Consider the following 13893-nt stretch of genomic DNA (forward strand, 5'->3'; position numbering starts at 1 on the left):
TGGGGGGCCTGCGGGAAGGGGCAGCAGCCCCACATTAGAGTATCACCTCGGTGGCTACCGGCCCAAGCCCCTGCCCCTGCTGGGTCTCACCAGGGTGAATCATGGCTGTGCTGGTGCTTCCCTGGCCAGCCAGACCTGCGAGAGGTCATTTCACCTGCTCTCTTGCTCAACACCTTAATTAAGTAGAATTAAATACTTGTGCGTATGCGTTTGCTGAGCAGCAAACAGGACCTGTCACTGCCGCATGCAGGCGGAGCTCGACTGGGGTTTTTTGATGTAGCAAATTCACCCGAAGGGCGATTAATAGGTACCGAGACTGTGAGTGGATTTGGGTTGAATATGTAATGAGTTTTAGCTGAAAAAGGAGAAAAAAAGTTCTGAGAAAAGCTGCAAGGCTCCATTTTGACATTTTTAAAATGAAGCATTTTTTGTTGTTCTTTCAAATGACGTTTTTAGTTTGGAAGTGACCTAGTTTGTTTTTTCTTTTCTTTTTTTTCTTTTTTAAAGTTATGAAAAGCACTAAATAATCTCAAACCAGAATGTTTCGTGCAATGCTTATGAAAAGAAATCAAAGAAGAAAAGAAACATTCTCCTTTAGGGGGTAACCCAAAACAAAAAGTATTTTCAATTTTTCCATTCAGCCACTGAAATGAAAAACGTATTATTTGTACAGCTCCACTACTGAAAGGCATCTCGTCAATGTGTACTGCTGGCAATTTATTCTTTCCACCTGCCAAGAGAGAGGTTTGTCTGCAAGTTCAATAAAAGTATAAGAGAGAAAGAACGAAACGGCAATTTATCAACATAGCGTGGAAAATAAAATGGCTTTTCCATCTTCACTCGTTTCTCTGAAAGAAGGAAAAAACAAACTTCCAGACCTCAGCTCTTTGCCCGCTGTCCCCCTCTGTTCAGAATCATATAGACATGGATTTGTATAGACACGAGTCCTGAGCTCCCGTCATATAGAAGATTAATTGCAAATGTAAAACTTCTGACTTTACCAATGCATAAGGTTCAACCAATATTAGAGAAAGCAAAAACCAAAATTTATTTGGGACAATCATGCTGGCAATGCGAAACACCTAGAAGATGATAAACCTCAGTCATTACTGTAGCTTTGGGGCATCTATCCCTTCCCGTGAGAGCAGAGCTTGGTGCCAGCAGAGGCTGTTGGTGTCAGGTCCTCGGGGCCAGCATCACAGGATCAGGAATAGGTTTGTGGTCCCTGTCTCACCACAGAACATCCGTCGTGCCCACCCTCTGCTGCGGCCACCCAGCAGGATGGGATGGGAGGGAAAGGGGTGGGTATGAACACAGACCAGGGCCCACTAGCTGCATTAAGTTCATGCAATAGACTTCTCACTAAAACGCAAAGCTGAAGAAAGAGGCATTGCTGCTCAGCCTGGTGTCTCACGGGGGCTGGGATTTATGCTCCAGCTGCTTGAAGCGTTCAGCCTTGTTGCAGTCAATAGTCAACACCTATTACCTCCATCTTTTAAGAAGAAGACAAATCAAATGTCAGATTTTCCAAAATGCCTGCACGCAGATCCTGTGTTCAGTCTTCATTTAGGGCAGGGGGAGCTCATTTTACACACCTACAGCTTCCACCAGTCCTCTAAGAACAAACAGGATAAGAAAAGACTTGACTCACATTCCTGCTATATGTCATATCCTGATATAATATAAAAAAATAATAGGGGCTGAATGAATTAAGACCCCTTTCACTTCACAGCTTTCACTATACCGCAATAACACCCACACGGATCACAAACCACTGTCCATTTTCAGCCTAACCTGCAAATCTCTTCCAAGCTGCAGAATAAAATAGCATAATATCGGAATGACGATTTCAGCAATATTTTACAACCCCTCTAATCTGTAAGAAGTGGCTGTCAGAGAACAAGCCCCAGCTAAGCTCCTCTTCTGGAGCGTTTCCAGTTTAAGACAATCTGCCATGCAGCCTTTCTGGGCACTCAATAGCTGCATGGGGATTTTTTTTCTTAGTACCATAAACTGCAGAATTCACACGGCCAGAACAGCAGAAAAATAAAAGTTAATGACCTGAGACTAACCCAGACAGACAAGAGACTAAAGCTTCAAACCCTAAATGCTCCAGCACGCAGGGGCTTGATCTGGAGGACAAGAAGCCAGCAGCGTTTGCCCAAGCACTGCCCTCAAAATTGGCTCCATCCACATTGCTCACCAAAACCAGGCACTGCTGAGCAGAGATGCAGACGCTGTACGAAGGATCTCCCTTTTCTCTGAGCTATCTTTTCTCCTTGCATAATGGTTCAACTTCAGAGCTCTAGCTGCATCCACCTGCTTGACTCAGGGTAAAAATCAGTGGCATCTTCCAGAAGATGCTAACTCAACTACTTCTCCTCTCCTCCACCAGCAATGAAAGAGGGCACAGCGTTGTGAGATGCTCATCCAATCTGACCCGGGCACTGCTAGGCCTGGCGACCACCTGGGGCTGGTTATAGCCCTACACCACCTTGCTGGTCCGAGTGCTCAAAGTGGCACACAGGAGCCTTTTGCACTTAATGGTTTGTTTGTTTAGATGAACAACCTTTCCAACCCCCTGTAGCACCTAAGAAGAGCTCACATGTGAACCCTTCTGAGCAGGATCTGGCCCGGGGCACCTGGGCAGCGTGGTGTGCACACAGCTGGTTCCTGGGCAGCAGAGCAGCCCCAAGCCACACCATCACACGGCTTGGTGACCAGGCCAGGGCGGGTGACTGCAGAGCCACCACCAGCACGTCGCAGCCGGTGTAAAGGGGGAGGGAGCATCAGCAGGGACTGGGGCAAGAGAAGGGGCTACTCAACAGCTGAGGTGGCCACTGGCCACGGGAGGTCTGGTAGATGGGGCAGCAGGGAGGACACCAAGGAGAGCGGGATTAAGTATCAGTTTGGCAAGGGAGAGTGGGACAGGGGAGAGAAATCTCTGTTTCTGCTCACGTTGCAAACCCTACAGTGGGGGCCGGCCACTGCTAGTGTTTTCCAGCAAGAGAGGGCACCAACCCTGACCTGTGCCTCCAAGCAATTTGTGGGGTTTGGAACAACGTTCGCCATGCCAAAGGGATGAGATGGACAGCCAAGGCAGGACTGAGACTGAGGCAAGAAGCAGGGACTGAAGAAGGGAGCTTGGTCCAGCTGGAGAAGAGGGAGAGAGCTCAGGCAGACTGAAGGAGAAGGTCTGGGGCAGCAGTCTTGCAGCAGCCACACATGGGATTAAATGCTACAAGACAGATCCCTTTTCCTGGGATGTTTCCCAGCACCCTGCAAAAATACTGGGATAGCGACACAGCCTTCCTCTCATCAGGCATGGGCTGGAAATGTCCAGCCCTGTGCTCACCAAAATGGTATATACATCCTTACGGTGCCTACACGGTAACGCAGGTTCTTCCCACTCCCAATGAGTCCAGAGAAGTTAAAGCATCCCCTGACCCTCAGTTTTGCTCAGAGCAAAATTTTTATGTGTCAAAAAGGCCACGTATGCCAAATGTGGGAGCAGTGCCAAGGTGAAGTCAAGGTGCTCTTGGGTACGTATCGCTGCCCTGCGAATGCATCGCCTTTCTGCACCACCTCTCCGCAGCTATTCATCTGCCCAAGGGCAACTTGAGCAGCAGTGAGAAGGTCTCACTGAGCCTTATGGAGCTGAGCAGGGCAGGATCAAGCCTTGGAGAGGGACATCACAAACCCACGTAACTGGGAGCACGATGGCCACAGCGAAGGGCACAAGGTGACGATAAACTGCTTCCCCCGTGCCACAGAGCTCAGCCTGATGGCTGCCTTTAATCACACACTGCTGTTCTTTACTGCCTTGGATGTGCTCTCCCTTAATTAGCCCAAAAGGTGACTAATGAGCTATTTGTTAATGCCATCATTCAAAAATCTCTATTTGTAGCTGGTCTGAAAGAGTTTTTTTAAAAAGCGGTGAGTTTCAGCCAACTGGCACAGAGCACGATCACAAGTTAATTACATGATCTCATGGCAGTTATCTCGAACTAATACATCATTAATCTGATCTTATGACAGCTAAAGGAGAAGCCCAGAGCCAAGAAGCACTTGAAGGCTCCACAGTCCCCAGGACAGGAGCCCTTTTTATAAAAGCTGCACACAGGGTTTACACACAGCAGGCACATGTCAGGACAAGCTGCAAGTCATATCGCTCCCCTCGCCACAATGAACAAAAACATTTAGGAGCCAGGAAACCCAGGATCTCCTCTGAAGGGACCCTTCCCAAAAGCACAGCCACCGTCCCCCTGCTTCAGTTCAGGGCTGCAAGGACGGCCAGGGCAGGAAGGGCCTTGGGGGCAGGCTCCCAGCATTGCTCAGGGACCCCAAGGCATTTCTGTATGATGAAGCCCTTTAGGACGTGTCCCAGTCTGGTCTCGGGAGATATTGGCAGGTGGGTAGTTTCAGGTCACCCTTACTGATGAGGACAGGCGCTAGAAGCTCCTCTATATCCTCTATGTCCCTTCAGATATAAAGGTAGGAGGCAAATCAATAAATACATCCCTATTTACATGTTATGATTTCATTTGAATAGCTCATCCCTAGCTAGGGACACACATCTACACAGATACCCAGGAACCAGAATAAAAGCTTGAAAAGCTTTGAAAATATGAGCTTCAATTTCAGCCAAGCTCTTACTCTCACTCCTGAGCAAGGGTGTCCCCTGAAACGGTCCCAAAGGAGCTCACAAGCCTGTCCCAGCCATCCCACAGGCATGGCGGGATGCCAGGAGCCACCCTGCAGCGCTGCAGGACCACCGGTCTGATGACAAGGTACAGGAGATGCTGGGTGTGCATGTCAACCCAGATTTGGGGTGGTTTTAAGATCTGTAAGGTCCTCCAAGTTACCATGTGCAATAAAATTTCTCTTTCTTACTTCTCTGGTTTTCTTCCAAAATCTGCAAACTGGATTGCAACTCAACGATTCAAATGTTAAAGCACTTGAAGCAAAGCGTGTGCCTCCCTTTGTGTCTTTTGTAGAGCTGTCTGTGCTAAACAAGCCATACCAAACACCACCGCACCTCATTTCTGCCAGTTATCTTCACAAGGAATTAGCTGCCAGGTTATTTTAGCCATAACAATCACTTATCTATTTAAGAGAGGATAATTTCTCTGTGCTGTTCCTGTGACCTCTCAGAAAGCACACGACTGCCTTTTTTTTGCACTCATAGTAGAAAGCGTTCCCATTCCAGCCTCAGTTTGGACTAGATCTTTGAAAAAACGGTAAAATAGAAATAGTAAATCTTACCTGACAAAACACCCGTGATTTCTGTGGTGACAAAAAGCGTCTGTGCCTCGGTGCTGCGAGACCAAAGCTTTCTCGGGGAGACGTTTGTCCTCCGTTGGGTAAGGGCTCCACGGGAACTATGCAGCCATTGTCTGGACTTGCTTTGGTTTGGGTAGGTAAGTCACGGGAATTCAGCTGCTCTTGTGTGTTCAAAGAGCTTCAAAATGCTCTACACCACCTATCGGCATTATGGCTCCCGCAAGTATGCGAGGTATGCGTTTGTCTTCCTGAGTCATATAATTATCTTTGGGAAAGTAACCCATGGAAGCACAGCAGAGAAAAAAAACCCAACTGGCCATGTAAATCCCTTGACAGTCGGTAGTAGCCCTGCAAGGAGATCACCTCGAACAGAGGCTTTGCTAATTCATGTGTCCCAAATGTCAAAGCTAACAGAGATGCTGGCCTGTCCGCTTTCGTTCCTGCCTTCCTTGGCAGTTTGCAGCAGCACGTGCGGGGAGCACCGAGGAGAAGGAGCGGCACGGTCTTGAAAGCAGCCACAGTGGTGGAAGAGCTGATCTGAAGTTCGGTGGGTTGCACAGGTTACAGGATGGCTTCTGGCCAGGAGGAAAAGTAGGGTGAAATAGTCCCTGATGACTGCTGTTAATGGAGGCTGAGTCATCGGTGATACAGGCTGAAAAAATGATGTGATGCGGCAGTGTCTGGGCTAGTTACATCTTGATAAGGATGGTGGGTGTCTTCCTGGGTTTTCCGTTGAGTCAGAAGCACCTGGGGAAAGGTGACACCAGGAAGGGGATTTCTGCCATGATCAAATGCCACCTCAGGCAGTCTCAGAAGAGGGATAGATACCACGAGAGAATGGGATACCATGTAGGTGAGCTTCCCAGAGAAGCCCCTTGTGCCAAGCATAAGGGAGGAGAGAAGGCTGAGAATGGAGAGGAAACAGTGAAGGGTCCCTTGATTATACCATCCTCTTGCAAGGAAGAACATGGGCTTACCATGGAGTGAATGGCTCCAGCAGATGTCCACACCCTGCAATGTTTTGTCAGAGTTGCCAGTTTTCCCAGATGACTTATCACAAGAACATCTCAGAAGTGAAGCTCCAATTTGTGCATGACAGCAACAAGCTCACTTGAGCGTAGGCAGTCCACACACCTGAGGCAGATGTGAACGGATCTTGGTTTTTGCTCCGGCTCCCAAAAGACCAGCTCCATCCATCATCTCTCTTGACAGCTTACGGTAGTCGGGAGGTGATTTCAAAATTATGAGCTCAGCTGTGAAGGACTTCCAACCACCAAGTGAGACAGAAAACCTCATACCTGGGAGCAAACAGCTCGCATCCCCAGGACCAGGAGGGCTTCAAGCACCGATGTACACTGAATGACAACAAGAAATGTGCTGTGAAGCCTTTGAGCCAACTCTGATGGGTGGTCTTTGCTCTTTCCAGCTGGGGCTCGGTTTTATCACCCCATCCCAGCTTTGGCCAGCATTGCCTAATGCCTCCAACAGTATCTGGCTGTGCTTGGCACCTTTGTGCAGCGTGAGCAGGTTGGGACACTGCCAGGTGTGAGGTGGTGTCCTGGTTTCAGCTGAGATGATAGAGTTAATTTTCTTTATAGTGGCTGGTATGGGGCTATGTTTTGGATTTGTGCTGAAAACAGTGTTGATAATACAGAGATGTTTTAGGTGTTGCTGCACTGGTCAAGGACTTTTCAGCTTCCCATGCTCTGCCAGGTGCAGAAGAAGCTGGGAGGGGGCACAGCCAGGACAGCTGACCCCAACTGGCCAAAGGGCTATTCCATACCATATGGCGTCACGCTCAGTACATAAAGCTGGGGAAGAAGAAGGAAGGGGGGGACACGTTCAGAGTGATGGCGTTTGTCTTCCCAAGTCACCGTTACGCGTGACGGAGCCCTGCTGTCCTGGAGATGGCTGAACACCTGCCTGCCCATGGGAAGTAGTGAATGAATTCCTTGCTTTGCTTTGCTTGTGTGTGCGGCTTTTGCTTTACCTATTAAACTGTCTTTATCTCAACCCTCGAGTTTTCTTACTTTTGCTCTTCCAATTCTCTCCCCCATCCCACTGGGGGGGAGTGAGCGAGCGGCTGCGTGGTGCTTAGCTGCCGGCTGGGGCTAAACCACGACAGGTGGGTTGCAGGCTGCCTGTGCACTTAGGAAGCCAGTGGGTCCAAGAGCAGCAGACATCAGCTGGGGACCAAAGACCCTGCATTCACACACCTCCTCCAGAGGCATGTCTCAGCTCTGACCACAAAGGAAAAAGCATCCAAGCTCTTACCAAGAGGCGTTTTGGGGACTGCCAGCATGGGTCCAACTGGTGCCAGCTGCGGTGGCAGCTGATGTGTGGGGCAGTCAAATATTCAGGCTGTGCCACCGCCTGTGTGCAGGTGAGGAGCTGAGAGGAGCCCTGGCTGTGCTGGGATGTCCCAAGGCCATCCTCACATCCAGGCTCACCCACCATAGCTGCAAAGCAGCAGAAGCAGCCCAAGCAGTGTCAAAGCTCTCCCACCAAGCCCCTGGGGTGCTGGTGCCCCAGGATGCACCCCGAGGATGGAGATGCCCCAAGGCTTCAACTCTGCAGTGGGAGACACTTGGAGAAACCACTCCGCTTGGGCAGAAGTCAACCAATGGACATATGTGCAATGGAGGCTTTGGATTAAGCTTGCTTTTTCCAAAAAAATCCTACATAGCAGGCTTGTAATTACAGCGACACCGAGTCCTGATGGCTTTTCCAGGCCTGCTGACACGGGGCGTGCTCTTACCCTCCTCTCGGCATGTCTGTGCGGGGCTGTGGTCTCCCCGCCATGAGCCATGGCAGGCCTGGCATGAGCCATGGCACAGGCTCATTCGCTCCTGCACAAACATCCTGGAGAGCCAAAACTGCCTTCAGAAAGGTGAGCAGCCGGCGCCGTGTAATTCACGGTGCTCCACGGCTCTTACACTGTGACTCATGAGCTCCCTGGCAGATTTACAGCCAGCGGCACCGATCTGCATCGCAGACAAATGGGGCGGACGGTTGCAGCCCAAGCCAAGCTCCCGGGTGAGACAGGGCGAGTCAGCGACGAGCAGTCATTGCACAGCATTGCATCTGCTGCAGAAGGGTTTACCCACAAGGAGGGTGTCTCTCCTCTCTTCCCACCCTGTGCTGGGGACATGGGGCGGTGCTGGATGTCACCAGCCTCCAGCCACATCGCCTGAGCCTTGCACCTGGGCGCCCATGTCAAAACTCCCGTTCCTCTCAGCTTGTCCTGCTCACCACTTCTGAACTGGTGGGGGAAAGGGCTTCACACTGGGGCCTGTCTTCTGCTAAACATCTGCCCAGCTGCAAGCACTGCGCTCCCCCAAAAGAGCCGGGTGAACGGAGACAGAGGGTCACACCAGGCAACAGGACGAGAAAGGCCATCCCACCGCGGCTGGCAAATTCTGTCTGAAAACAGCCACCTTTTCCTAGGAAAGCCTTTCTGGGCACCACCTTGCAGGGCAGCTGAGGGGGGAGCTGGGTGGGAGCTCGTCCGTGTCCCGAACACTGGTGGGGTGCTGCACCGCTGCCTCTCAAGCAGCAGCGGAGCCTCGTGGCCGAGGGCTGGTTTGTCCCCCGTCCCCATGCGCTGGGCACTGCCCTACGCACATCATGCTCTCCCATTCAGTAACACTGCTGGGTTACCTGCGCCGAGCGAGGGAGAGGAGGGAAGGGTGGCTGGTGGGAGGAAGGACATAAGTCCCGGGCCAGTCGCAGGCAGCAGGGAGTCTCAGGTTACCTGTGGGGCAGGCAGATACGGGCGGCAGCTCTTGGGTTATTCGGCGGTGGGAGAGTCAGAGCGGAGCTCTGTCTCACCGAGACCCCGACAGACACCACAGCCATAGTCATAATAATTTTCTCCCTGGTGAAGGACAAGAGCAGGCTGAGGAAGCTTCTTTGCTCAAAAACCAAAGTACATCATTCAAGTGCAATAGAGGCTCGGGCGGGATCTCTGCTGGCAGATGGGAAACACTTTAGCTTTTTTGTTTAAGCTGCAGTATTTTTCAGAGAGCTGAGTTAGACATATTTACAGCACTCTCTTCAGAGGAAGCTGCTTTTGGAGATGTCATTCTGTGCTAAACAAAATCAGAGCTCCTCAGGGAAAAATAAAGAGGGAATCCAACTGGCATCCCGTCAAATGGCTTCCCCAGGACCAGACAAGAGCAGAAAAGGGGTTAGTAAGGGGGTGGGGGTGTTGGTGACTGTGGGAGGAATTACATGGCAAAACCGGACCTCAGTGGCCCGTGTAAAGGATGCCTTATTCTTCCCTCCTTATCTGGCTGCATATAGGGGATATGGCAGCCTGCACCTGGTCTGGCTTCTAATCTGTCCTTCAGTTCAGGGTTAACCCACCACCTTTGCTCCCTGCAGCTCACCCACGCACGGCTCCGACCTCCCCCAGTCCCATATTTCGCCATCCAAAGGCAAGCCCACGCTCACTCCCGGCTCAGCTGGCACCTGGTGTGCCTCTCCCTGGGCTTCAGGAGCGCGGCTGCTGGCTGCCCCAGCCCCAGCTCCATCGGCGAAAGATGCTGGCACTCGGGAGGTGCTGGTGTGGGGCCCCTGGGTCCCAGCCGACCACCTACCTGGCCTTGTGGCATGCATGCTGGACAGATGCACAGACGGATGCTCGTTGATGGTTTCAGATGGGTGGAAGGGAGAAGACTCAAGTCTTGCTTGGGTAGGCTGGGATATTTACAGAGCAGACCAAGTGGGACCTCGAGATGACAGTAAGCCACAAGCTTGCTCGTGTCTACCACATAAAAGGGAGAGTGAAAGCCCCGCTGTGGTGGTGGGGAGAAGAGAAATAAATCTCCCTCCTCCTTTCTCTAAGAGAAATAAGGCTTTTTACCCCCAAGACTCCGGTGCCGGTTTATGAGGGTATGATCTCTGCCCCCAGGGTCAGTCGTGGCACAGACACCTAATGTCTTGCTGCTGGGGTCAAAGGAATGCATCCATCAGCCACTTTCTTCCGGTTTTCTCCTGGCTGCCCGCCCTTCCCTGCAAATTATGCAGTGAGATGCTGTGGTCACCTCCCACCCCGCATCCTCTGTGGGTCTCTCCTCTAATTGCAGGAGGACCTGGATGCGTTCAGGTCTCAGCCCTGCCTGATGCAGGGTCCCCTCTGCCTGCTGGCACGGGAGGAGCCAGGGCTGCTCACTGGGCGTGAGGACAGCACAATCATAAGCCCCCACCACTTCATTACGCTGAGCAGGGGCTTGGCCACCAGTCTCAGACGTGGCACTGTGGGAGGTGAGTCCCTGTCACCAAGCCCCAGCCTCAGTCTCTTCAGTTCTTGTGAAAAACTAGAGAAGACCTTGGTTTTGCTCCACATCAGAATAAAACCAAAAGCTGGAACTTCTAAATATCTCATAAAAGAGAAATGCCATTTTCCAGCCAGGTCTACTTGCTGCTTAAGAAAACAAAACTCTCTCCAACATAAAAATATCAGCATTGCAGTGGCATTTGTTCCAGCTGAAATGTGAAGCACACCAGCTCCTCTTCTCCTTTCACATTACTGCTTGAGTATTCTTTAGACTTGCGTTTTGTAGCAATAAGGGGCTTTTGATTTGTGCATGTTATTTAAACTCTCCGCAAGGAACCAAAGTAACAATTATCCACCCCATGGTCTGGTGATTCACGGCAGACCCTGATGAACACAGTGATGCCATGTAACCAGTATGAGCTATCGGTGAGGAACGACCATAAAGAAAGTCTGCTCAGGTCAATTATGGAAGAACAGCGTCTAACAGGATGTGTCCAACTTCATGCTGGAGACAGAGACACCGGGTGATTTAATCATCCCTTGAGGTAATACACAGCCAATTATTACTTTCGCTCTGAAAAAATTCATTCACATTACTGAAAAATTCATCAGCAATCCAACATCTGTGGGTAGCACTTCTCAAATGGAAACAGCTCCAGGTGTGGGGCAAAGAGAGACCTCCTCAGGTCCGCGGCGTTCTCCCCGTTGACTTCAAGAGATGATGGAGCAGACCCCCCCAGTTGCAACAAAGTGAGTGTATGGGGATAGCTCTCTCCTTGTACTGTATGATACACAATTACTACCCTACACTTCTTAATAGCCAAGAAGACTCCTCCTTTAACATCAACATGTTTGTGATGCTGCCCACAAACTAAACAACTTTCCTGTGGCTTTACCAGGCTGCTCACCGTAACAGTCAATCCTACCCACTTTGGGCACTGTGATTTTCTAATCAGAGACAACTTGGACATGAACTCTTTTCAGAGGTTTGGGTTTTTTTTCCCCTACAACTCGTAAATGAAGGATAAGCTTTAAATTCTATTAAATACATTAAATTTTGCCTGACTCTCTCCCCCAAAGAAAATGACTGCTCTCAAGCCTTTTTCTGTTCTTTCTGCAATCACATGCAGGAAGCATGCCCAGTAGGTCTGAACAAATTGGAGGCACCTTCTTCTAGGACATGGTGCAATCCCATGGCCCTTCCCCAAAAGTTGGTGTGACAGAGGCTGCCCTTTCCCTTTTCCCTTGCCCCAGTAACCACTTACCCCAAGCTCACAATCACTACAGCTCAAAGAAACCCGCTGGCGCTCCTTGATTCCCTCCATATCTCAGTTCCTTCCCTCCCCACTGAGCAGGCAAGGTCCTCTGCAAAGCCACCTTCTGCTCTCCTATGGGGACAGTGAACCACATTGGATGTACAGCTTGGGTTACCCGAAAAGCCAAGAATTAGGCTTTTCCTCCAAGATTTTTTCATGAAGGATGAAACATTGCATATGTGCCCTGGACGGGAACCGAAGGAGACCAAATCTACCTCTTTTCCCCCATGAGCAAGCTATAACAGCTCATTCTTGGCTGTCTGCGGCTTGGGCTGTGCCGGTGGGGTTTCCACTGCTGTTTTTTTCCCAGGCACTGGAGCCTGCACGCCAGCCTCCACAGTTTTCCAAAGGGCTGTCATTTGTGTCAGCAGTGGCCAGGACACACAGAAGCCCCAGGGCTGCTCCTTGCCCATGGAAGAGCCTCGTCCACCAGACATTGCACACAAGGGGCTCAGCAGCAGTTCCCGGGGCCTCTGCGCCCACCCTCCCAGTTGCCAGGGAAACTGATATTTCCCTGGAAAATATCAATTATTCCTTTTTTTCCCCTCATTTTGGGAATGTACCACTTTCAACAAAAATTCTGCCAGGAAAAGTTTTTCAGGCTGGAATTTTTAGTCCACGTGTGGAAAAGCCACCTGGGAGGTGCCAGCAGCTAGCGGTTAGGGCAGGGCGATGGTGGGACCTCAGATGGCCTGTTTCAATTGCGGATCTCAGACCTGAGCTTCCCACATCCTTAACCCCTTGATTATGATCTTGGGCTCCAACTCCTTTCCCAACAAAATCAAAAAATCAAAAAACATAAGGAGGAGATTTGGTCCTCCTGAGAAGTCGGGGAAAAAGGATAAAGCTAGAAAAGTGTTTCTTCCCAGCCACAGCTCAGGCTGTTTTACTTCCAGGGAATGTTCTCCACACATTTCCCATGATGTCTGTGTGTCCTGAGCCAAGATTGCACCATCCACGCTGCGGCTGCTCTCTGCCACTTGGCTCTGGGAGACGAGAAGGGCTACAGGCTTCAGCGGGTGTGTAACAGCCTGCGGCCAAACTGAAATGCGGAGGTGATGGTTGTCCTGTGCTAACTTGGCTCAAGCCTTCTGCCCACCCATGTCCTGTCCAGGCAACAAAAAAATTCGCATGGCTGTGACTGCTTTTTCCTAATAGCACCAAACAAGTCCATCCTCACAAACAACAATGCCCCACCGAAACACCTTGATGTCAAAACTCCCGTTCCTCTCAGCTTGTCCTGCTCACCACTTCTGAACTGGTGGGGGAAAGGGCTTCACACTGGGGCCTGTCTTCTGCTAAACATCTGCCCAGCTGCAAGCACTGCGCTTCCCCAAAAGAGCCGGGTGAACGGAGACAGAGGGTCACACCAGGCAACAGGACGAGAAAGGCCATCCCACTGCGGCTGGCAAATTCTGTCTGAAAACAGCCACCTTTTCCTAGGAAAGCCTTTCTGGGCACCACCTTGCAGGGCAGCTGAGGGAGGAGCTGGGTGGGAGCTCGTCCGTGTCCCGAACACTGGTGGGGTGCTGCACCGCTGCCTCTCGGGGCAGGAAGGGAAGGAGGGGGGTGGATGGGAGGCTGGCCGGGGGGGCTGCCACCTTCCCAGCATTTTTGTGAAATGAGCCCTTTGTTTCCCTTGTTTTCCTTTACCGGCACCCAAAGTGGAAACAGTCATCTCCAGCCCCATCCAACATTTCGCTTCGAACAAAACTTTCTCTTCTGTCCTTTGCAGTTTTAATGACAAAAACAACAACAACAACAAAAGTAACGCGTATAAATCCACACCAGAGTGGGTTTTCTTTCCTCCTCCAATTTGTCAGTTCAGCAGCCAAACCAAACACGGCTGTCCCCATGCCTGCTCTCTGGGCACCGCTGGATCAATAAATAGCACCGCTCCGTTTCCAGCTTACCTTGAGAGGTCTCTCCTCCCTGTTGGCCGTATCCAGCCCTCCTGCAGCCAGTCTGCCCAGCCCCAGCATCTCCTTCCCCCCCAGCTCTGGTGCTGCTCCA

The 13893-nt window shown here is 50.9% G+C and overlaps 1 protein-coding gene across 1 annotated transcript in view; it reads right to left on the reverse strand.

Annotated features, from left to right (window-relative positions):
• AMOTL1 (angiomotin like 1) overlaps positions 1–5448 on the reverse strand; it is a 78900-nt gene extending 73452 nt beyond the window's left edge. Inside the window, exon 1 of the mRNA XM_072850696.1 lies at positions 5266–5448. The gene's annotated coding sequence lies outside the window, so the exon portion shown is untranslated. The remainder of the gene's footprint in view (positions 1–5265) is intronic.
• Positions 5449–13893: the final 8445 nt, after the last annotated feature.

Source organism: Ciconia boyciana, chromosome 1 (assembly GCF_034638445.1).
Source record: "Ciconia boyciana chromosome 1, ASM3463844v1, whole genome shotgun sequence".
NCBI lineage: Eukaryota > Metazoa > Chordata > Aves > Ciconiiformes > Ciconiidae > Ciconia > Ciconia boyciana.